This window comes from Schistocerca piceifrons, chromosome 4, assembly GCF_021461385.2.
Source record: "Schistocerca piceifrons isolate TAMUIC-IGC-003096 chromosome 4, iqSchPice1.1, whole genome shotgun sequence".
In the NCBI taxonomy this organism is placed as follows: domain Eukaryota; kingdom Metazoa; phylum Arthropoda; class Insecta; order Orthoptera; family Acrididae; genus Schistocerca; species Schistocerca piceifrons.
Window position 1 is genome coordinate 475,233,802 of NC_060141.1, and position 26,482 is coordinate 475,260,283.

Consider the following 26,482-nt stretch of genomic DNA (forward strand, 5'->3'; position numbering starts at 1 on the left):
ACGGTATGACTAGTTTCGATCACACTCGATCATCTTCAGATCTATGTACGAGGGGTGTTGAATAACCGCATTTTTCTGTGATAGCAGTTTTGTTTTTATTCGGATTCCAGTACACCCTTTTATTCACCGTTGTTCTGGGCACAAAAATCTATTTTTCGAAATAATCTCCGTTGAATGCGACGGCCTTACGCCACCTTACTAGAAGATCCTGTATGCCCACATGGAACCACTCTATCGGTCGACGTCGAAGCCGACGTCTTGCTGGGTCATCCACGTACTCCTTCCCGCGGACTGCATCCTTCATTGAGCCAAACACATGAAAATCGGAAGGTGCGGCATCCCAATTGTAGGGTGTATCAAGAAGAACAGACCAATGAAGTTTTGAGAGTTGCTCTCGTGTGCACATACTTATGTGAACCCTTGCATTGTCATGGAGGATCAGTTTGTTTGTATTTTTGTGGCGGCGGACATGCCAAAGTTGTTTCTTCAGTTTCCTGATGGCAGCACGGTACACTTCATTGTTGATCGTTGCACTGAGGCGCCGGCCGCGATTCTAGGCGCTTCAGTCCGGAACAGCGTTGCTGCTACGGTCGCAGGTTCGAATCCTGCCTCGGGCATGGATGTGTGTGATGTCCTTAGGTTAGTTAGGTTTAAACAGTTCTGAGTCTAGGGGACTGATGACCTCAGATGATAAGTCCCATAGTCCTTACAGCCATTTGAACCAGTTTGAACCACCGTGAGGCAGGGCATCAAGCAGAATAACCATTTCCGGGTCCCAGAAGAACTTCGCCATGGCTTTTCCGGCTGAGACGCGGCTTAGCACTTTCTCTTCGGAGAAGAGGTGGGTTGACGTCACTCCATGGATTGCCTCGTTGTTTCCGGTTCGAAGTGATGTGCCTATGTTTTATCGCCTCTGATGATACTCAACAAAAAATCAGCCTCGTAACACACAAGTAATTCCCCACAGATGGTTCTGCGTTGCTCTTTGAGGTCTTCTCTTAGGCAGCGAGCAATCCAGTGTGCAGACATCTTTGAGCACCCAAACTGGTGGACGAGTGGGTCAGCCCTCCCAACAAAGACGTCCAGTTTTGTAGCGAAGTGTTTGACTGCGATCCGTCGATGACCACGAAAGAGAGTGAAACTTCCTGGCAGATTAAAACTGTGTGCCGGACCGAGACTCGAACTCGGGACCTTTGCCTTTCGCGAGCAAGTGCTCTACCAACTGAGCTACCCAAGCACGACTCACGCCCCGTCCTCACAGCTTTTAATCTTCCAGGAAGTTTCATATCAGCGCACACTCCGTTGCAGCGTGAAAATCTCATTCTGGAAACATCCCCCTGGCTGTGGCTAAGCCATGTCTCCACAATATCCTTTCTTTCAGGAGTGCTAGTCCTGCATGGTCCGCAGGAGAACTGTAAAGTTTGAAAGGTAGGAGACGAGGTACTGGCGGAAGTAAAGCTGTGAGGACGGGGTGTGAGTCGTGCTTGGGTAGCTCAGATGGTGGAGCACTTTCCCGCGAAAGGCAAAGGTCTGGCACACAGTTTTAATCCTCCCAGGAAGTTTCATATCAGCATACACTCCGCTGCAGAGTGAAAATCTCATTCTCGACGAAAGAGAGTGTCCGCACGTTCCAACACTTCAGAAGTCACATCTGTGTGCAGCCGGCGGACACTCAGGAGATCTGACAGCTTTTCGCGACGTTTTGCGAGGATGACAGGCGCCTTTTCCAAAGATTCGCCGACATTTTGTTGACTTCCAGATCTTCGTAGACACATTTTGCAAGCGCCTGTGGGTATCTGCGATGCTCTGGTTTAGCACCATAAGAAAGTGACAGCTCTATGCTAAAACGCACCTTCATTACAGACGCCATCGTGAAGGCAATATAAGGCGGCGCCACCGTTTGTAACATCATGAAATTGTAAGGGCTGAAGCGGTAATATTTCTAGATGACACACAACAAATTTCGCAGTTTTGCAACCGAAATCGGCAGAGGAAGGAGATGTGTTGAACTACTTACTGAACGACATTCGTAGGTGCGTAAGGTACCCGTTGTGTCTATACAGGAACTAAAGATCGAAATAAAAGCCGGCCGTTAGTGGCCTTGCGGTTCTAGGCGCTTCAGTCTGGAACCGCGTGACTGCTGCGGTCGTAGGTTCGAATCCTGCCTCGGGCGTGAATGTGTGTGATGTCCTTAGGTTAGTTAGGTTTAAGTAGTTCTAAGTTCTAGGGGACTGATGACCTCAGATGTTAAGTCCCATAGTGCTCAGAGCCATTTGAACCATTTTTTCGAAATAAAATATTTTTTAAATATCAACAGAGAAGATTAATTCCCTCGCGACTTATGCGCCTGGTATAATAAGAAATTGTTTTCCATTGAGGCGCGAGAACAGTCTGGTTGATGATAACTGTAAACTTATTCGTTGGTGAAACGCCCCATACCGTGCCTGTTACCACGTGCATACTGTCGACTGCTGACAAGCTTTTGTAAATGCGGCCGGTCTCTTAGTGCGGCCGTACAAGGAAAGCAGCAGGAAGAGTGGCGCTCCTAATAAAGCACCTCGTCCGGCAGCGTGTTAGCCACTTCTCGTCCACAGCGGCGCGGATTTTGGCCGGCGCGCCGGGGGGGATCGAAGACGGAGAACAGGGCGGCGATCCATCTTCTTTACGAGCAGGGCCTCCGTTATTTCTGTACTGCGAAGCCAAAAAAATTGTTATTATTACTGCAGGTTGTAGCGGCAATGTGTAGCGGCTAAGGCGAGGGCCCGGCCACATGCATTATGCATGACCGGCCGTGACGGACAGACGTGCGTGTCCGTGCAACGGTCGCGTGGACGCCGCCGCCGCTACTCCGCGCCTCTCTCTCCAAGTTCGTACACTGACCTTCAGCAAGGCTTACGTTAGCGGCCTACCGTACCGCAAGGCAACGATGTTTGTTGAAGACCAACATTCTCACAACACCGTGGTCTTGAGAGACTGAGTCGTTGTAGTTTGTGGTGACATTGTTGTGGTCCATAGTCCGACTACTGCTTTGATCCAGTTCTCCATGATAGTTTATTAAGTGCAGTCCTCTTCATCTGTGCATAACTGCTGGAACATACACTACTGGCCATTAAAATTACTACACCACGAAGATGACGTGCTACAGACGCGAAATTTAACCGACAACGAGAAGATACTGTGATATGCAAATGATTAGCTTTTCAGACCATTCACACAAGGTTGGCGCCGGTGGCGACACCTACAACGTGCAGACATGAGGAAAGTTTCCAACCGATTTCTCGTACACAAACAGCAGTTGACCGGCGTTGCCTGGTGAAACGTTGTTGTGATGCCTCGTGTGTGGAGGAGAAATGCGTACCATCACGTTTCCGATTTTGATAAAGGTCGGATTGTAGCCTATCGCGATTGCAGTTTATCGTGTCGCGACATTGATGCTCGTGTTGGTCGAGATCCAATGACTGTCAGCAGAATATGGAATCGGTGGGTTCAAGAGGGTAATACGGAAAGCCGTGCTGGATCCCAACGGCCTCGTATCACTAGCAGTCGAGATGACCGGCAGCTTATCCGCATGGCTGTAACGGATCGTGCAGCCACGTCTCAATCTCTGAGTCAACACACGGGGACGTCTGCAATACAACAACCATCTGCTCGAACAGTTCAACGGCGTTTGCAGCAGCCTGGACTATCAGCTCGGAGACCATTGCTGCGGTTACCCTTGACGCTGCATCACAGACAGGAGCGCCTGCGATCGTGTGCTCAACGACGAACCTGGGTGCACGAATGTCAAAACGTCATTTTTTCGGATGAATCCAGGTTCTGTTTGCAGCATCATGATGGTCGCATCCGTGTTTGTTGACATCGCGGTGAACGCACATTGGAAGCGTGTATTCGTCATCGCCATACAGGCGTATCACCCAGCGTAATCGTATGTGTTGCCATTGGTTACACGTCTCGGTCATCTCTTGTTCGCATTGCCGGCACTTCGAACAGTGGACGTTACATTTCAGATGTGTTACGACCCTTGGCTCTACCCTTCATCCGATCCATGCGAAAGCCTACATTTCAGCAGGATAATGCACGACCGCATGTTGCAGGTCCTGTACGGGCCTTTCTGGATTCAGAAAATGTTCGACTGCTGCTATGGCCAGCACATTCTCCACATCTCTCACCAATTGAAAACGTCTGGTCAATGGTGGCCGAAAAACTGGCTCGTCACAATACGTCAGTCACTACTCTTGATGAACTGTGGTATCGTGTTGAAGCTGCATGGGCAGCTGCACCTGTACACGCCATCCAAGCTCTCTTTGACTCAATGCCCAGGCGTATCAAGGCCGTTATTACGGCCATAGGTGGTTGTTCTGGGTACTGATTTCTCAGGATCTATGCACCCAAATTACGTGAAAGTGTAATCACATGTCATTCCTAGTACAATATATTTGTCCAATTGATACCCGTTTTTCATCTGCATTTCTTCTTGACGTAGCAATTTTAATGGTCAGTAGTGTACATTCGTTTGAACCAGCTTAATGCATTAAACACTTCGTCTCTCTCAACAACCTTCACAACACTCCCCCTCCCCCTTCCCTCTCCAAACTTTCCTGCATTACCAAATTGAGAATTCCTCGATTCCTCCATCCTTTCAGTCAAGTTGTCCAACAAATTATTTTGCACCAATTTAATTCCGTATCTCCTCATTAGTTGTTCGATCTGCCCATCTAATCTTCAACATTCTTCTGTAGTTTTGAGAATAGTCCATGTAGGCTGCAATCTCTTTATTATCCATGGAACTTGCCAATTTCAAGACCATATTTTAAGCTTTACGCTTCATTTCACGTTTTAATACATCGTTGGTACATGCGATGCGAAGCGTGAAGCATCAGATATGTGCTTGAAAACTACCCATATTTGAAACTGGCCAATTGCACGGATAACAAACAGATTGCAGCCTGTTTGGACAATGTTTTCATTCTCAAAACTCATGGAGACTGTGAACCTCCACAAAAATTAAGGTTTAAAAAATTCCTCTGTAGCACCACGTTCCAAAAGCTCCTATTATCTTCTAGTTTGAGGTGATTCTAGGCCATGTCTCACTTCCGTACAAGACTACACTTCAGACGAATACCTTCAAACAAGACAGTTACAAATATTTTCTATTTTAACAAATTTCTGTTTTTCAGAAACACTTTTCTTGCTATTCCCAGTCTGCATTTTATTTCCTCTCTTCTTCGGCCATTGTTATTTTGGTGGCCAAACCGCAAAACTCATCGAATACTTTCAGTGCCTCATTCAATAAACTAATTCTATCAGCATACTTACATAATTTGAATACAATGCATTACCTTCAGTTCTTTCATCACGATCACGTAAAAACTTAATTTCCTCTTCTTTTCTATTTTCCCAGTCTCCTTCACTTTTTCCCCATGTTGTCTTTTCATTTCCTCTTTACATATTGTTCCCAATCTCTTATGTCTTCTGCATTGGAAGCCTTCTAAATTTAGCATTTTATTCTTAAAGAGTTTTTCTGTTTTTTACGATTCTTCGAGGTTTCTTTCTAGTTATTTCCTTATTTCTCTAATCCATGCTGCATGCTATTCTCAATTTCTTCTTCCAGAAATACCACAAAATTTGTTTTGTGAGCCTGTTTTCATTCATTCGGCAGAAGTGTCTGAAAAGATTGATCTTTTTTAGTCATTACTTCCGGTATTTTCACCCTATTTTTGTAGATCTCCTTATTATTCTCATTTTGTAGCCATCTGTAGATTGTATTGCACCCATTTCTTTTTTCTAAGAATCCGTCTTTCAAGTGCCTCTAGTCTGTCCATCTTATACTTCATCGTTAGGTGTTCACACCCGTTTAAACATCCTGGTCGTACCAGTGTGGTATGGTGTTTTAGTTGTGATTTTCAAATTATGCATTTATTGTCGTAAATATATTTTGTCAAGCAATGTCCCGTCTCCAGTTTATTAACTGTTACATCTACAGCAAATTTTTGGTGTCCATTTCGATGTCTAGTTTCTCTAAAACATTTAAATTTACTTTCTCGCTCCTATTATCCGTTTTTGTTTCTATGAATTTTGGTGCATTTTTTATATTTTTCATGAATTTTGATTTCTTTTTTGGAACTGAAATTTTCAGACCAGTTATATTTACTGTTTCTTAGAAGATTTATTTCAATATCTACTTCTGTCAGATTTTGAGAAGTATTGCAAAACGGTCTGCATTTATTATCCTTCCTAGAATTAGAGAATAATATATTTTTATTGTTATTGATATTCATTTTACAAAATCTTTTTAAGACACTGTCCATTCTGTTCAAACGCTGCCTAAGAAGACCTTTGTCAATGATTAAAAGAACACCATAGCTATACAGTTATAAACGAAAAAGGAAAGGAAAACACAAACAGTACATATGTACAAAGTCAAAACCACTACTTAACTTAATAGTGTACGCTCCACCTCATATCGACCAATGTTCGATGGGCCATGACCCGCCTGCAGTTTATGGCTGGTGGCATGGACAGTGTGTCTAAAGCGTTCCGCCTGACCCGGTTGTTGCCTCCAAACACGTCTCCGACAATTGTCTGGTTGAAGGCATATGCGACACTCATCGGGGAAGAGAACGTAATGCCAATTCTGAGCGGTCCATTCAACATGTTGTTGGGCCCATCTGCGGTGCATGGTGTCGTGGTTGCAAAAATGGACCTCGCCATGGACGTCGGGAGTAAAGTTGCGCATCATGCGGCTGCACGAAAAACATTATTCAGCATGGTGGCGTTGCTGTCAGGGCTCCTCCGAGCCATAATCTGTAGGTAGCGGTCATCCATTGCAGTAGTAGCCCTTGGGCGGCCTGAGCGAGGCATGTCGTCGACAGTTCTTGTCTCTCTGTATCTCCTCCATGACCGAACAACATCGCTTTGGTTCACTCTGAGATGCCTGGTCACATCTCCCTTGTTGAGAACCCTTCCTGGCACAAAGTAGCAATGCGGACGCGATCGAACCGCGGTATTGACCGTCTAGGCATGGTTCAACTTCAGACAACACGAGCCGTGTACCTTCTTCCTGGTGGAATGACTGGAACTGATCGGCTGTCGGACCCTTTCCGTCTAATAGGCGGTGCTCATGCATGGTGGTTTATATCGTTGGGCGGGTTTAGCGACATCTCTGAACAGTCAAAGGGAGTGTGTCTGTGATATAATATCCACAGTCAACATCTATCTTCAGCAGTTCTGGGAGAGGGGGTGATGCAAAACATTTTTTGATGTGTGTATGTTAATTACAGTCATTCTTATGCAGGTTTTCCATCTTTTACGTAAAATTACATACCCCTTTTTATATAGTACACAAGACATTACTTGTGTGTGCTATCGTGAACACAAACTTGGGAATGTGAACTAACAACCTAGATGTGCTACTGAGCTCCAAGCCACATCACTTACATGAAATTGAAAAGAATACTGAGTGTGTTTGAGAACCCTTCCTGGCACAAAGTAGAAATGCGGACGCGATCGAACCGCGGTATTGACCATCTACGCATGGTTGAACTACAGACAACACGAGCCGTGTACCTCCATCCTGGTGGAAGGAGGTACACGGCAAATAAAGAAGCAAAACAATAATTTTACGCTCAGTACATTTGGTCAGTGCGACTTGTTTAAAAAAACGTAACTGCATAAAAAAACCTGTAATGTCGACCTGTATAAGAAAGTAAATTAAAACACACGAAATTTTCGGCACTAACATATGGCCCTGGTAAAATAAACTGACAGAACCTCCATTGCGCAAAGGAAATGAAACAATCACGTATTATGAATCTCACTTGCAAAATGAAGTACTGGCAGAAACTGCAACAGAGCAAGACTCCGCAACAGCTAACAAAATACTGCTAAAAACTAACTGCAGTTGGTCCAGGGAAACTGTTCATAATCTTGACACAGAATGTCAATGAAACACGTGAATTAACTATAAGTTCTGAAATTTCGGTTAGGAAGGAACTTATCAAACAATACAATTATAGTCTGTAACATGAAAATTCATTTAATCTAACAACTTCCATGGTATCGGAAATTAACTCATAAGATCAATCAACAGAATAATTATCAAAAACGAGCGTGAAGTAGACCAACAACACATGGCTTCAAAAACAAGAATAAACTTTTTACCTCATCAAAGGATACCTTGTTCCTCATTTCAAAAGCTTTTTTATGTCTGTATGGTATCCAACTATTCTTCTGAGTCATCATTATTCTTCGTAATACATTTTCGACTCACATAGTTCCAAAAGTACACTCAACGAATCCCCATCTGCTGCACTCCGTAGCTGGCCACTGCTGACTGTCAAAGATTCTGCGACTCCAGAGAGCTGCCATCGCAGACACGGATACTGTTGCGTAACAACTGTTTCTCTGTCCATAAGTCTTCAAATATATCATTTCCCTTAACAAATATTAACACATCCAGTAACATCATCAAAAAATAGCCATCTTACAAGCAACACTGCCTTATGAACGTCGCAAGTCCTAGAAATCCCGTAATGCTACTTCTTACTAACAGGCACCTCTTTTATCGTTATACAAAATAATGGTTAACAGTGCTGCTGCTTTTGCATGGAGAAAACGCTAAAAGACCAGGGACACAATGTATTCTCATTCATAAAACATCGTTTATACAAAAACTTATACTGAGACGCTACAAGTGATGTTCACTATACTCAGCCGCACGTCGGTACAAGTTTAGCCAACAGTAGTCACTACCATCCCCTTCCCTCGCCCCCTGCCCCCCACTCGCTAGAAGCGACAGCTGCACGACAGAATGTAAAGAAATCTAAAAACCAGAATGAGATTTTCACTCTGCAGCGGAGTCTGCGCTGATATGGAACTTCCTGGCAGATTAAAACTGTGTGCCCGACCGAGACTCGAACTCGGGTCCTTTGCCTTTCGCGGGCAAGTGCTCTACTATCTGAGCTACCGAAGCACGACTCACGCCCCGTACTCACAGATTGACTTCTGCCAGTATCTCGTCTCCTACCTTCCAAACTATACAGAAGCTCTCCTGCAAACCTTGCAGAGCTAGCACTCCTGAAAGAAAGGATATTGCGGAGACATGGCTTAGCCACAGCCTGGGGTGCTAGTTCTGCAAGGTTTGCAGGAGAGCTTCTGTATAGTTTGGAAGGTAGGAGACGAGATACTGGCAGAAGTAAAGCTGTGAGTACCGGGCGTGAGTCGTGCTTCGGTAGCTCAGATGGTAGAGCACTTGCCAGCGAAAGGCAAAGGTCCCGAGTTCGAGTCTCGGTCGGGCACACAGTTTTAATCTGCCAGGAAGTTTCAAATCTAAAAACGTTTGCAAGGCATTTCCCTGGAGTGCTTACAGATGCCTTGAGAGTTGTGGTTTCCCATACCGCTGTCTATGAAAGGCTTGCATAGTCGCCCACTCCATGTGGGTGTGGACGGCTGGCCATATTGCAGGGATTGAGCCGTATATTGTGGAGACAGCAACAGAGACACAGAATGAATGAATGGTTAACTTGCAGAATAAGGTATATAATTATGTGTCCCGTAGATCATGTGAACAATTTCTATCGAAATTGTGGAACCAATCATTCTACAGAATACATATATATTATTTGTTTGTAATCATGGCTACATGCTAGGAATTTACGGGTTATTAAGCAGCTCATCAGCTTAAAATTAATAAGAGAGACCATCGTGCTTTCTAAGCATGCTTGTGTTAGCAGTTGTTCAGCAGAGATTTTGTTTCCGTTTTATGTTCAGTATTTCGACGACCCACCTAGTCTTTTTCAGGTGTTGTGAGTCATGCTATTGAGTATCCTCTTGCGTAGATCCTAATCAGACTGGTTGGAGTCCACATAAGGAGTACACGTTGCAGCAGAACTCGTAGTACCTGATGAAGACGACTTGGTCTGTCGTTGAAGCACTGATCTTAAAATGCAAACAACCCAACTAAATTCCCGGAAGCACAGCACTAAGAGTGAAACCAGTAATCTTTAATATCGTTCACGAAACTGCTAATACACTTAAATTCAGGTTTTCCGCGGTTTCTCTTTATCATCTAAACCGAATGCAGGGATGGTTCATTAATATGGGATATCGCAGATTTACTTCCTCATTCCTGTGTAACCAGAGTTTGTGATTCGTCTCTGGCGACCTCGACTTCGATGGAATCTTACAATGTTTTGGCATCTTCCTCCTTTAAGACATCAAAGATGATCCGTAATTCGTAAACTATAACAAGTGCTTAACCAACGCAAAGAAACAAAACAAAAAATTGAGGGGCTGAGAGAACATTCTACACACCATTGAGCTTAATCTTCAGTGGTTTGAAAATTCGCTGCATGTGTAGGACGCATTCGCGGAGAACTTAGTTGAATCTTACTCTTCCTTTTATAGCTCGGAGAAACAACCGTAGGCGTCGACGGTTGAAATAGAGTTCCTCCTAATCACGCATCAGGCCTAAAGAACAGCTGCACGCCTTTTCCTTTGTTCGTTCCTCAAGGTAGCCGGAAAGTAATCAGTCATTCTCGTTTTCTTTTATTTCACAGTCCTTGTGGGCGCAAAGAACAGCAAGGACAGGCATCCGAGAGGTGACAGCGTTTTCTTAGGATTCCAGGTAATCCTCGTTATTTGTACGGTCTACTTCTTGAATGTCGGAAGCCAGCTAACCCGTGTTTCTCAGTAAATGGAATACCCCAGTTGTCCTCTAGTGTAACTGGTGATGCATATCTCTAGTATTGCTCTAAGTAGTAAAAGCTGTAATCTACAATATTAAAATTGTTATAGTTTCTTTGCAGACGTCACTGTCAAGGGAGATAATGAAAAGCATTTCGCTTGTAGCATGATTATTGCTGCAATAGTCAACGTATTTACATATCAGCTACCACTGTCAAGCCTGTTTATGCAATTACTGATTTTGCTGATGAAAGTACTGCACAATTAGATTTCTTTCGTAGTTATACTCACTGATGTCATGGAATAATCCTCTGTGACAATTCTACCCAGACACCGAATATTAATTTCACAGAAATGCACTGTAAGGAAATTATGTAGTGCCCACACTCGAACTTCATGTAGGTAACCGTTTAAAAAAAATTGACATAGTCACAATAACCGCATAATACACTGTCCCGCTTATGAAGTTAATTGTGAAAAATCAAGCATAATTTGAACATGTTAGTAGCTTTCACAAGTATAATACTACGAGCAAAACAGCCTCCACTAGGCGTAACTTAAATTTACACTCATTCGGAAAGGAGGAAATGTGCAGCCATAAAAATATCATCTTGTGTACTGGAGGTGGTAGTAAATAATGGAAATCTTAGAAAGAAATCAAATAATTTCTACTAGACAAATCCTTCTACCGCATGCATTAATATCTAAATAGATAGTATGTACACTATCTGATCAGATGTATCTAGATACCAATTAGTGCAAAGCTACCAGGATAGCTGTTTGCATTAAAACGCGCGTTTCTGGGTAGGGGAGGCACGCTGGCCCCGTTTACAATCGGCCCAGCAGGTTGACGATGAAGTCTGGTCGCCGGGTAACCTGTATTAATTTTTTAGTCGGATTCCCACATCTCACCAGGTGAACAACTAGCTATTACCTATGTCACGCCTCAGACAAACGCTACGCAAACGTTTAAAAAACTTTCTCACACATTCACGTAGAATTTACTCTAGAGGCAGACAATGATTCCATCTTGAGAGGATGAGGGGGGCGGGGGAGGGGGCGAGGCAATGGATCAGCAGTCCTTTAGATATTTAGCCTCCTCAAACTCATAATCAGCAGCAGCGGCAGTATAAGCCGATCAGTGGACAGTAATATCGGGTGTGTCCACACTTCACATTTGTGACAGTTTTTACTCTGCTGAGAATATTTTGAATGAGGTGTCTGAATGTCTGTGGAGGAATGACGGTCAATTCTCTCTCAAGAGCAGGAACCAGAGAAGGTAGCGATTTCCGCTGGGATCTAGAGGAAAGTCGACTACCTACTTCATCGCAAAGGTGTTCCATTGGGATCAGGTCGGAACTCTGAGCAGGCCAGTCTGTTTCAGGAAATTTACTGTCCACAAACCATTGCCTCACAGATGCTGTTTTATGACAGTGTGCTTCCTCATGTTGATAAAAACAACCATTGTCTCCGAACTGTTCCTCCGCTGAAGACGGTAGACAATGCTGAAACATATTCTTCCACATTTAACGTTTTCTTGTGCGGCACACCCTAACGAGAAAAAGACACCATATCGTGACACCACCTCTTCCGTCACTACACATTATGACAGGTATCTTTCTTCAGGCATTCACAAATTCCAAACCGATCCATCGGTTGACATGGAGTATAGTGCGATTCATCACTTCAAATTATTCGTTTCCACTCATCCACCGTCCAGTAAAGTTGTTCGTTTCACCCCCTAAAGCACTCACTACAGAAATTTGGGTTTTATGAGGAGCTGCCATAGAATTTCTTCTTAACCCTTTGTTATTAACCGCTTACGCACACTCAGTGTGCTAGTTGGACTGTCAAAGCACTTTGCACCCCAGGAGTGATTCCTTCGCTGATTTATACAACAATGCTGGATGACCTCTGTCCGTCATCAGTGGGCGATCTGCCTCGCCTTGGTTTAACTGTGGCTGTTCCTTCGCGTTTCCACTTCACAGCCACACAATAAACAGTTGATTGGGCAGCTTTAGAAGGGTTGAAATGTCCCTGATGGATTTGGTACTCAGGTGGCATCCAGTGGCTAGTGCACGTTCGAAGTTCTTGACCGACCCACTGTGCTTTTCTTGGTTGTTTACTGACAACACAATACTCCACGCCTCTAAGTCCCACATTACTTTTTTTTTTTGTCATCAGTCTACTGACTGGTTTGATGCGGCCCGCCACGAATTCCGTTCCTGTGCTAACCTCTTCATCTCAGAGTAGCACTTGCAACCTACGTCCTCAATTATTAGCTTGACGTATTCCAATCTCTGTCCTCCTCTACAGTTTTTGCCCTCTACAGCTCCCTCTAGTACCATGGAAGTCATTCCCTCATGTCTTAGCAGATGTCCTATCATCCTGTCCCTTCTCCTTATCAGTGTTTTCCACATATTCCTTTCCTCTCCGATTCTGCATAGAACCTCCTCACTCCTTGCCTTATCAGTCCACCTAATTTTCAACCTTCGTCTTTCTCCGATTTACTCTCAAACCATACTGTGTACTCATTAGACTGTTCATTCCGTTCAGCAGATCATTTAATTCTTCTTCACTTTCACTCAGGATAGCAATGTCATCAGGGAATCGTATCATTGATATCCTTTCACCTTGCATTTTAATTCCACTCCTGTACCTTTCTTTTATTTCCATCATTGCTTCCGCGATGTACAGATTGAAGAGTAGGGGCGAAAGGCTACAGCCTTGTCTTACACCCTTCCTAATACGAGCACTTCGTTCTTGATCGTCCACTCTTATTATTCCCTCTTGGTTGTTGTACATATTGTATATGACCCGTCTCTCCCTATAGCTTACCCCTACTTTTTTCAGAATCTCGAACAGCTTGCACCATTTTATATTTGCGAACGCTTTTTCCAGGTCGACAAATCCTATGAAAGTGTCTTGACTTTTCTTTAGCCTTGCTTTCATTATTAGCCGTAACGTCAGAATTGCCTCTCGCGTCCCTTTACTTATCCTAAAGCCAAACTGATCGTCACCTAGCGCATTCTCAATTTGCTTTTCCATTCTGCTGTATATTATTCTTGTAAGCAGCTTCGATGCATGAGCTGTTAAGCTGATTGTGCGATAATTCTCGCCCTTGTCAGCTCTTGCCGTCTTCGGAATTGTGTGGATGATGCTTTTCCGAAAGTCAGATGGTATGTCGCCAGACTCATATATTCTACACACCAACGTGAATAGTCGTTTTGTTGCCACTTCCCCCAATGATTTTAGAAATTCTGATGGAATGTTGTCTATCCCTTCTGCCTTATTTGACCGTAAGTCCTCCAAAGCTCTTTTAAATTCCGATTCTAATACTGGATCCCCTTTCTCTTCTAAATCGACTCCTGTTTCTTCTTCTATCACATCAGACAAATCTTCACCCTCATAGAGGCTTTCAATGTATTCTTTCCACCTATCTGCTCTCTCCTCTGCATTTAACAGTGGAATTCCCGTTGCACTCTTAATGTTACCACCGTTGCTTTTAATGTCACCAAAGGTTGTTTTGACTTTCCTGTATGCTGAGTCTGTCCTTCCGACAGTTATATCTTTTTCGATGTCTTCACATTTTTCCTGCAGCCATTTCGTCTTAGCTTCCCTGCACTTCCTATTTGTTTCATTCCTCAGCGACTTGTATTTCTTTATTCCTGATTTTCCCGGAACATGTTTGTACTTCCTCCTTTCATCAATCAACTGAAGTATTTCTTCTGTTACTCATGGTTTCTTCGCAGCTACCTTCTTTGTACTTATGTTTTCCTTCCCAAGTTCTGTGATGGCCATTCCTCTTCAACTGTACTGCCTACTGCGCTATTCCTTATTGCTGTATCTATAGCGTTAGAGAACTTCAAACGTATCTCGTCATTCCTTAGTACTTCCGTATCCCACTTCTTTGCATGTTGATTCTTCCTGACTAATGTCTTGAACTTCAGCCTACTCTTCATCACTACTATATTGTGATCTGAGTCTATATCTGCTCCTGGGTACGCCTTACAATCCAGTATCTGATTTCGGAATCTCTGTCTGACCATGATGTAATCTTATTGAAGTCTTCCCGTATCTCCCGGCCTTTTCCAAGTATACCTCCTCCACTTGTGAGTCTTGAACAGGGGTGTCCGGATAGTTTATAAGGTACGCGGTTCCGTTACATACATCAAATTTTGTTATAGATGAAGATAAGAAAACAACACGGAATTTCCTAAATTATCAGTATGTAGCCATGTTTTTACAAATAGAATGTATGTTATTTGTAAACCTATTGACACGATCCAATTCACAGAGAGTTGGCGCAGACATGATCCATAAGAAATGAAAAACTATCAACCTACACCGATAAGCATTGTCAGCACCGCCCACCGCGACGTTCGATGCTGAGTGGTGGCGTTGAGTGAACGTGACGCTGTTACAAGAGTGTAAGCCGAGGGGACACGGAGTGGGTAACACCAGCGAAGATATAGTCTGCAGATGAGGAAATCCACTGAGATAAGGGACTATGACAAAGAGCAGATTAGTATCACGCAGAGCCTGTGAACGAATAACTCGAAAACGGAGAAGCTAGTAAGATGTTTACTTGGTAGTGTCGTGATCATCTACGGGAAGGGGTAGAAGGACAGTGAAACCACCAGTAGGCACTAAATGGTCGGACGTCCACGACTCTTCACAGAATATGGAGTTCGGAGACTTGTCTGTCCTGTAAAGTAGGATAGATGGTTCAAATGGCTCTAAGCATTGTGGGACTTAACATCTGAGGCCATCATTCCCCTACACTTAGAACTACTTAAACCTAACCTAAAGACAGCACAAACATCCATGCCCTTGGCAGGATTCGAACCTGCGACCGTAGCAGCAGTGCGGATCCAGACTGAAGAGCCTAGAACCGCTCGGCCACAATGGTCGGCTGGGATAGATGGTGGTCTGTGGCATCTTTGGCGAAAGAGCACAATGCTGGTACGTGCACTAGTGTTTCAGAGCTCAGCATCAGACCGTCCTTACGTGTTCACATGTTGTAAGAAGTGTGTCAGAACTTCCCGTTACACTGAAAACAATTTAGTCAACTTAACGCTATTATTTGCATTGTGTAAGCACTCAGATATCGATAGCAACAATCTGAGGGCGAAACATGGGAGGGCGATCCGAAGCATTGCTGTGAGACGAGGTCTGTCCGTGAGAGTGAAACTAGTAGTGTTGGTTGAGAGCTCGGAGACAAAAGACGTGTCACGCTGCCCTCACATCGGTGATGGCAGATCTTACCACACTCATGGGCTGATTTCATTTATGTAGCCAGGAGAGTTCTAGATGGCTTACCACGCTTGAAGATGGAATTCAAGGTAAAATTCGCAAACATAGCGCAGAAGCAATTGCAGGGTTAGGCTCGTGATTGTTAGTCTGAGTTTCGATAATCCCATGTTTCGCTAGTCAGTTAAAGAAGCTTCCTCATCCTTCAAATAACAATAATTATTCTCCACATCTCATTAATATATCAGCTGTGGTTATTAAATGTTAACGTACCTTTTAAATTGAAATAATTTGTTAATCTACCACTCAGCCATTATTGACACCCATGTCATTTTCTATTATTGGTCATGGGTTATAATGATTCTGAAGTCTTTAAATAGAGTTAAACTACGAAATCCCTTCTCACAACTTATTTAGTAGTTAACAGCCAACTCTTTGTTTATTAAATTCATTCCTAGTAACAATAAGCTTCAGCCGCTGCTGCTGCACGCTGCTGCGGGATTTGTTGTATATACATTACAAAGTTGACCCGCCGGCCGCTGTGGCAGAGCGGTTCTAGGTGATTTAGTCCGAAACCGCGCTGCTGCTACGGTCGCAGGTTCGAATCCTGCCCCGGGCATGGATGTGTGTGATGTCCTTATGTTAGTTAGGTTTAAGTAGTTCTAAGTTCTAGGGGACTGATGACCTCAGAAGTTACGTCACATAGCGCTCAGAGCCATTTGAACCATTTTGTTAAGTCCCGTAGTGCTTAGAGCCATTTGAACCATTTTGAACAATGTTGACCCAACGACATCGCCAATAACGACTGCCGTAGATACGGGACCATCGGAATTCCACTGTCGATCAATGGAAACGTGTCGGTTGTTCGGACGAATAACATTTTTGCTACACTAGCTCGATTGTCTTCTCAACAAACACCGTCATCGGGATGAACGGCGGCTCGACACGTGCAGCGCGCCATGGAGGCAAGCTGGTGGGAGCAGTAATATCCTGTGGGAGACATTCTCGTGCACTTGAATGGGGTCTGTGGTAGTAATGGAAGACACCCTGACAGTTGCGGACCATCTGCATCCCTTCATGCTTGCCGGCCGCAGTGGTCTAGCGGTTCTAGGCGCGCAGTCCGGAACCGCGCGACTGCTACGGTCGCAGGTTCGAATCCTGCCTCGGACATGGGTGTGTGTGTGATGTCCTTAGCTTAGTTAGGTTTAAGTAGTTCTAAGTTCTAGGGGACTAATGACCACAGTAGTTAAGTCCCATAGTGCTCAGAGCCATTTGAACCATTTGAACCTTCATGCTTGATGTCTTGCCCGACGGCGAAGTCATCTTTCAGCCGTATAATCGTCCGTGTCTCGGGGCCAGAACCATGCTACCGTGTTTTGAAGAGCACTATACTGAACTCACGTTGATGTCTCGGCGACCAAATTCAGCTGATGTAAAGCCTGTGGAACCCATCTGGGTTGCTATAGGGCACCATCACTGCGTACGCAGATCAGAGGTCTGTTATTTACGCGAATTACATGACCTGTGCGTAGACATATAATGCCACATACGTCACGAACCTACCAACAAACTGTCTGATCCTTTATACATAGAATAAGTGATGTATTTTATTCCTTAGACGGCCAAATAGGTAGTTAAGCAGATGGGCATAATGCTTTGTCTCATTAGTGTAAATAAACTGAAGAATGAAAACTTTGAGGTTTTGGCCTAGCGCACTGTTTATAATGAAATCGTTGTCTGTTACAGAGGGTGGTGATACGGAGTTAATAATGAAAGCTGATGGCCTCCTCCTCTTTAAAACACAGTCTAGCCTTATCGTTTATCGTCCCTTCCAAATAATTACGAACGGAGCATGCGCAGTTACTGGAAAATGATGGGGTGTGAGATTTAGCCTAAAGGACTTAGGGAAAACGTGGAAAATCTCAATCGGGATATTCGGATGAGAATATGTATGGTTTTTTTTCGTTTTTTTCTGAGTACGAGTGAAATCTCTGAACCACGGAGCTACGATAACTCGACAAAACCGATCCTTAAGTTTTGGTCACACTGTAAGTCTACCAACGCAAGCCTTCCTTTAATAAATAAGCAAGTTTCAGTGCTACAGTCCCTTTGACCCGCTGTGATACGCACAGCGTACAGTTGCAACTGGCACCCACGCATCAGCTGAGTTAGAAACATCTGTGTAGTATAGAAATGAGAATGTTGCGAACTTAAGTGCAGTTTTTTCCATCAGTGGCTTGCAAATAATTCCGATTGCAGTCAGAAGCAAGCACTAAATGCATCTCTGCTCCAGGGAATTATTATCATACTACCTGGGGAATTTGCTATTGAGACTATGTATAGATTTTGAACCTTCCTGTTGCCTTGATGCAACCATGCCACTCAATATTGGATAATCATTACTCGTTCACTTTCATACCATCCCTACAAATTTATTACACTAACACAAGAAAATGTTCCAAATTGGCAGCTGCTGAAGATGATGCAATTTCCAGATCAGACGTCATGTTGTTTAGCTGACAGTGGCAGAAGCTGTGACGTCGTTGTTTTCGAGATAGCGAAGCACGTCCTTGAGGGAGTCGTGTCCAGCGTGTGTTATCATTGGCATGTTGCGGCAGTGTTCCGACTAGCGAACCTTATCAGTCAGCTGACGCCCTCGGACATGTATTGTCCAGTTGTCCGCCTGGCCAGCAACTTGCAGCGCTCGTACTTGGAATCCGTCAGCGTCGTGTCGGAGGGTTTACCACGAGGTGGGTCACAGCAAACGTTACATCATACAAGCACAATGCCTGTGAAAGACGACGGCGTGTAACGAAGCGTGACGAAGTCGTATCAGCTCTCGGCGGCGTGTTCGTTTCTCTAAGTACAGCCATGGAAGGCTAGTTGGAAATCTACAGTTTCACTGTTACATTAGTCTCCAGTAACGAGAGTTTGAAGTAGATTAGCAGTAATCTCTGCGTGAGTGCGTCGGAATCACAAGCGAGAGAGAGAGAGAGAGTAAGTGTGTGTGTGTGTGTGTGTGTGTGTGTGTGTGTGTGTGTGTGTGTGTGTGTGCGTGCGTGCGTGCGTGCGCGCACGAGCGCGCGCGCGCGCGTAGGGTTGTAAAAATACCGTAGTCTACCGTAGACTGTCATAAGTAAGCTAGTAGATTTGGTGAGTTACTGTCGTACCCCCGTTACCAGCACGTTAAATGTGTTGCACACCTATCGGGCGTTACCTCGTAACGATTGTTTTCTTTATATATCCAATCAGTGTCTTACTAGATTCCCTTAAAAACAAAAAGCAGTAAACCATCCGGGAAGTGTGTGACGATGTATAAAGGGCCGCGTATGCAACGGAACATTTTTTCTCATAGTCTATTACTTAAAAATAAACAGCATTTATAGCAAAACTGAACTTGTCAACGTTTGATTCAGGTTTGATTCAAAAACTGTTCATTTGTGGTGTATAATAGAGGGATGTAGTACCGTACTAAAAATAAAAAAATACAGATTTATCATATGACCCTAGAAAACATAAAAAAAACGAAAACAGCACAACACAAAAATATATCAAACATTTCTTCAATACTTCGTCGAACTTATTTAAAAACATATTCCTACTGTTCATAAACAACTTTCGCATCTATCAGTAATGACATAAAATTCGTGCCTTTAATTATGATGAAGCATATTCTGTCGAGTACAAAATAACAATAATAATTATATGTATTGTATATTCTTATCATAAACTGTAAACTGTACTTACATCAAAAGCAATTGCTTTGGTTACATAAACGGGCAGAAGCTACGCTATCAAATACTTTCTATTACGTATGAAATACAATTTATATTCTGAGGGATACAAAACACAATTTTACTAATACTGAATGACGCGCGGTTCTAATTATGTGCAAAACAAACAACCAAGCAAACAAAAGACTGTAGAGAAATCGTCGGCTACCAGTTATCCTCTTACATATTCATTTATATCTCTTTCCTTACAAATGCTACCAATACTGTCGGTAATCCTATAATGTACTACGTCGATTATGTACTGTACCATAGCTACCGAACAGTAGTTTTGGTAGAGCGCAACTCCACGTGTGTGTAGTTGGTTGATGGGGTCCTAGAGGGTGTTACCTGATACTATCTTTCTGACCAACGTATTATGTCCAAAGCGAAATATAAGTGACTTTCTTCGCCGGGCTTGTTGGTCTAGTGGAGACGGGGCGGTAGCTCTGGTGTTCGATAAGGGAGCGGACATCCACTGTAACAAAAAAAGTAAACTGAGTGAAGTTTTTATCGATAGAATTTCAGAAGTAACGTGTGACATTCGCACAGAAATGATGACGAAAAATGACGAACAGACAGATAGGCAGAACGACAAAAAATGTGGTAAAGTGCTAACCTGCAGGCTATGGGCTCATGATATCGAATCCCGGTCAGACACCGGAATTTCTTCAGTTTGCCTTTACGCTATTCTTGACCTCTGAATGATCTGAAAATATGACAGGAAAGCTACGTTGTTCGGTCGGATTACGGGTTATCTGTAGGTCCCATTTCCCCGGTAGCGTTAGTCTGGTAGGTTAAAGACGCACAAGTCACCGAATGGGCGACCAATTGAAACAACTTGCAAACGGCGACTAAACATCCCTCTTGAAGGACTCTCAGCCATCTTGCAGGATAACTTCATGTTTCAGCGACTGTCGTTAAGGCACAGACCGTTACGAAAATAATCAGACCAAGGTCGAGAGCAAAATATCTCTGCATAGTACCACGTTTCTCGTCGCAGCGTTGGACATTAATATGAGTTTCACCGAGCAATTTACATAATAAAACAAAATTGAAACTGCTCGCACTACTTCATTAGTAAAGTTTTATATTGGTGCTTAAGGCTGTAATTGTCAGGGACTTACATAAACTTGTTTAAACTAATTGCACTTGAAGAAACCTGTCTCATTGAGCTTCAGAGAGAGTTTTTATATTTTGTCTTTATCTCGAGTGACTGGAGACGGACAAATTCGTAACGCAAGAAACTACAGAAAAGGATGGATAATGGTCATTGGCTAACGAACTATATGTCGTACTTTTCGACCTTGAACTGTATTCTTACGCTGAGACCAGATTAATCAAAGTAGCTCAAATCCGTGTCATAGGAAGAGAAGTTCTTTTATATGTGTTATTGCTTTCTACTGGAAGTAAGGAGCTGGAATACAACACCTCCTGTGGAATCTAATAAAATGCCCTTGCTTAAAATTATTACAGCCTTAAGTACAAATTTAAGGTTGACAATATTCACTTGCTAATATTCTACTACAAAAAGCTCTTTAGGATTGAGAGTAATCTGATTTCATATTTGTAGCCTCATGTTACATATTTGTTCGTGCTGCTTACCAGGCGAGGCCAAGAAGAATGGGAATAGATTTTGTATTTCCATCTTTCCAATAGTTGGAATGCGGCAGTTCGGCCGTTCGCTTACGTAATAAAAATGAAGCACCTACAGCGGTCATTTTGATGTTATTTTGTTATAATGCAATCAGTTTCGGTGACTCAGTACACCATCTTCAAGGTCTTAACTGACGCTGATGGGGTGATTTCCAATCATTTGCACAACCCCATCAGTGGCCACCGTGTATCAACTGGCTTCCGTAGAATACTTAACAGCAATGTTGTGTCTGCAACCATCAATTACCAACTTACTGAATAAACATAGCTGTTCAAGTATACTACGGAAGTCAGTTCATAGTTGTTGGTCACTGATGGGATCGTGTATGCAATTGGTGTCAACCCTCTCAGCGTCAGTTAAGGTCTGAAGATGGTGTATTGAGTCACCGAAAGTGATTGCAATATAATCAAATAACACAAATATTATAGCTGTAGGTGTTTTATTTTATTACGTAGAATGGGAATAATCTCTAACACCCAGCGAATACAGACCGTTCTAGCACAATTAATTCGGAGAAGTTCATGACATACTGTCGGGTCTGTAGATGCACTATGATTAAAAGTATCAAAAGTCTGAAAGTTACCTGTTAAATAGGTACTTTCAGTGCTTGATTTTGTTACTGTGTTTCATTTATTTCGTAAACCAACAGTTTCTGGAGTACGACAAAGATGATTCTGTACCTACTGTCAACTACGAACACTAGTATCTTTGTTTAGTCTCTGAGGTTTGAAGAAAGCATGCTCTGGGCACTTCTGTTCGTACGGGCCAATTGGAATGCTACCCGATCACAGAGTACGCAGGGTCTGTTTTCAAATACACTCTGTTTTGATGTGTTAAGTGGCGTTTCGTTGAAGTGGCTTGTCGATGAGTTTCTGTTTGTTGAGCTGTTTTCAAGTAAATGGATTGTGCATGTGCAGTGCAAATCTGTACTTCTATTCCGTTATCCGTTTATGGCGTACTTTCATGTCATCGTTAAGTTTTCATTACTTCATGTTGCGAAGCTGTTATGGCTACAACGAGTAGATCTGATTTTCACTCGCCCTTACCGATTCTTTCTTCTATGTGAGAGTAATAGCTTCGAGCCTCGCTGCAGAATCTGTTCATAGTCAGTGAATTCAAAGAGTTTTGTTGTCATTTCAGTCACTCTTCCCCCCCCCCCCCCCCAGTCCAGCTTCCTAAATGGTTTTTGATTTGCATGGAGTTTCTGTTTGTACGCTGAAGTGACAAAGGTCATGGGATATCTCCTAATATCGCGCCAGACCTCCTTTTGCCTGGCTTATTGCGCCAGCTCGACGTGTCACGGACCCAAAAAAGCTTTGGAAGTCTCCTGCAGAAATACTGAGCCTTGCTGCCTCTATAGCCGTCCATAACTGCGAAAGTATTGCCGGTGCAGGATTTTGTGCACGAACTGAACTCTCGTTTACAGTCCATAAATGGCCGATGGGATTCATGTCGGGCGATCTGGGTGACCAAACCATTCTCTCCAATTGTCCAGAGTGCTCTGACATGGCGCATTGTCCTCCACAAAAGTTCCATCGTTGCTTGAGAACGCGAAATCCTTGAATGGCTGCAGATAGTGTCGAAGTAGCCGAACATAACCATTTCCAGTGAATGATCGTTCATTTGGACCATAGGACCCAGTCCATCAGTCCGTTCCATGTGAACACAGCCAACACCATTATGGAGCCACCACCAGCTTGCATGAACTCGGGTTCATGGCTACGTCGGTGTGCACCACACTCGAACCCTACCATCAGCTCTTGCCGAATGAAACCTGGACCCATCTACCAGACTATGGTCTCCCAGTCGTCTAGTGTCTAGCTGATGGTCACGAGCCCAGGATAAAAGTTGCAGGCGATGTTGTACTGTTAGCAGAGGCACCTGCGTCGGTCGTCTGTTACCGTAGCCCATTATCGCCAGATCCCATCGCACTTTCCTAACGGATACGTTCGGCGTGCGTACCACATTGATTTCTGCGGTTTTTTCACGCGTGGTTGGTTCTCTGTTAACACTGACAAGGGTGCTGATAACCTCGCCGTTGGGGGCCCATAGGATCCCCAACCACATACACACACAACAAAAATGGTTCAAATGGCTCTGAGAACTATGGGACTCAACTGCTGTGGTCATAAGTCCCCTAGAACTTAGAACTACTTATACCTAACTAACCTAAGGACATCACACACATCCATGCCCGAGGCAGGATTCGAACCTGCGACCGTAGCGGTCGTGCGGGTTCAGACTGTAGCGCCTTTAACCGCTCGGCCACTCCGGCCGGCACACACACAACACTGACAACGCTATACAACCTCTGCTGCTCTCGGTCATTAAGTGGAGGTTGTCGGCCACTGGTTCGTCGTAGTGAAACGTAATGCCTGAATGGAACTCTTGACACACTTTCGACAACGATTTCCGAAAGGGAATGTCCCGTGCGTTTAGCTCCAAGTACCATTCCGCGTTCAGAGTCAGTTAATTCCTGTCGTGCGCCTATAATCACGCCGGAAACCTTTCCATGTGAATCACCTGAGTACAAATGACAGCGCCACCAATGTACTGTGCTTTTATGCCTCGTGTACGCGATATTGCCGCCATCTGTTTTGTGCATAACGCTGTCTTACCCATTACTTCTGTCATCTTAGTGTACAGTGACGTATTTGAACGTAACTGCCATATTTATTTATTTATTTATTTTCGGCCATAGTGGCTGCGTTTGTGAAGCATGACTGTGTGAGATAATTATTTATTTGTAATTTCTGCTACCAGTCACTTTTATTTTTTAATGTTTAATCAAACATGATACAACACGTTTCGAACATGTTCTGTTCATTAGGCGTTTATACATACATACATACGTACCTACATAAATACAGAGAAAAATACAGAGAAAAATAAAGTGTCTCAAACTAAATTAACCTAGAACTTTTTGTCCATTGTTCGTTACTGTGGTGGCTGGTGAGACATTTGGGGAGGAGGGGAGCAGTGGATGGCAGGATATCTATGTCAGTGATGTCTTTGCTGGTTTTTCTTGCTGTTGCTTATGTATGACATCACAGCCTGTATTGGATGCAGATAGTTTTGCATCAGTTGTGTGTTGCGTAAAACGTGTGAAAGGCTTTTATATGACAGTTGATCACTTACGATCAGGAGCGGGTGAGCGCAAATTTTTTGGGACGCCGTGATTATTACCAATAGTGCTTTTGGAATATAGAGATCTCTTTTCGTAGCGAAAATGCAAGGTTCAAATGGCTCTGAGCACTATGGGACTTAACTTCTGAGGTCATCAGTCCCCTAGAACTTAGAACTACGTAAACCTAACTAACCCAAGGACATCACACACATCAATGCCCGAGGCAGGATTCGAACCTGCGACGTAGCGGTCGCGCGGTTCCAGACTGTAGCGTCTAGAGCCGCTCGGCCACCCCGGCCGGCGAAAATGCAAGGGATACGGAATTATTCAACGTTACACTTTCCCAAACTTCCTCATTTAAGCATGCTGAGGAGAATTTTGAATATTATTTATTTATCATATGGCTTTTAGTGCAGGGAGTTTCCAATGGAATGCTTGGCTCGTCCTCGATGCAGCTATTTTCATTTAAGCAGTGGGGCTGCATCTTGAAGGAACTAGGAATCTTTAAAGAAGGAAAGGTATTTGGAAGGAATTGGCTTTGGCCTACATTAAGGGACCAACACCGGCATTTTCCTACATTGGGAAACCGCAGTAAACAATTTTCAAGTTTGCTGGGGGATGCCTCCCGAAGGCAGGGATTGCTAGGTCAGCGGCCCAACACGCATAGCTACCCAAGGTCGGTAGAGAATTTAGAAAAAAAAATTGTTTTAAAATAAAATAAAAGCGTCACAAAAAAGATTTGCATTCTGACATTGCATGTTTCTCCTTTTATTGCGCACGTTTCGTCATTTGATATTGTGTGAATGCATGCATATTTTAAGATTTAATTGTGCATGCAACTGCTGGGTTCAGTTACTATTGTATTATAAGAGCGCCAATAGATTTTGGACGAAAGAGGTTGGGGGGGGGGGGGGGGAGGGATGCAGAGCACAGTCGGTTCCCCCGAAATCAAGCAGGCTGCAAAAAAAATCTCTTAGAAACGAACGAAATAAAGAATGTGTTGTCATCCCGCACCTCTTACGCTCTCCACAAACCTCACCCCAACGTTGCGTATCGGAACTGGTTTTCATAAATGAGTATCGCGCACGTAACCAGATTGGGTAATATTTTGCTGTTTGGGATAGTAATGATAGAATGTTGAGCATAATTTTTAGACATGAAGCCATCGCCATTTGGCCGATGTTTCTGTTGGTCAACTCGGTTTTTGAACGACACAGACAAATCCGAGTGTTTTCTTAGGCAGTGATTTTAATTTAGTGTTATTTGTAATGACATTTACCACTCTGCTGCCTTGTGAAATACTGAAGTGTTGTAAGCCCAAAGTTTGTGCCAGCCTCCAAATAACGAATCCAGTGTTAACATTAAACTGCTGTAGACAGGTAATTAGGCTGTTATAGGAGTGGTTACATACTTTTAATTTACCATAACGCTAGCAGATGAATCAGAATCGATTTTGCTCTTCTGTCATGGTACAAACTTATCCATAATTAGAAACTATCGCAACAGCACACATGCAGTAAGCTATAGCTCTTACATTAAATTCAACTGCAAGTAAGAACAGAATGGTTAGCAAAACAAAAACTGAGTTCAAACAAGACAAACAATTGGCCTTGGCTAAAACAGGGCCGGGCGATTTCCGGTAGTACTATGGATGTATAGATAGTGTAAATCTATCATTAGTTTTGATGATTATAGATAGTGCGTATCCTTTTTTCCTCGTGTGATTGAAAATTAAATTATCTTTCAGTTTCACAACAACACAAATAGTTCGTGTATAATTTCATGTAGGTGGTAGGGAGGGTCCAGGCCCCCTGGACTCTACTTTTGGCTACGGCTTTGTTTTGGGGCGGCAGTAACTGCGACACAAAGACAACGCCGCTAACGTTATATCTGTAAGAGCGACCTTTACTCTTGCCGGTTTTTCACCGTCCAGTTCGGTTAAACGCAGCATAACTAGCGTAAGTAAATCGTAAAATGCCGTGGGTTGAAAAT

General features: G+C 43.5%; 1 protein-coding gene across 4 annotated transcripts in view; it reads left to right on the forward strand.

Moving 5' to 3' along the window:
• Positions 1-26,482, forward strand: part of LOC124795148 (uncharacterized transporter slc-17.2-like) — a 489,975-nt gene that overhangs the window by 267,250 nt on the left and 196,243 nt on the right. Inside the window, exon 1 of one of the 4 annotated variants that reach the window (XM_047259031.1) lies at positions 10,563-10,624. The exons of 2 other annotated variants lie outside the window; for them this stretch is intronic. The gene's annotated coding sequence lies outside the window, so the exon portion shown is untranslated. Of the gene's footprint in view, positions 1-10,562; positions 10,625-18,571; positions 18,687-26,482 lie in introns of those variants that run through there. One more of the 4 variants, XM_047259029.1, reaches the window with a different exon arrangement.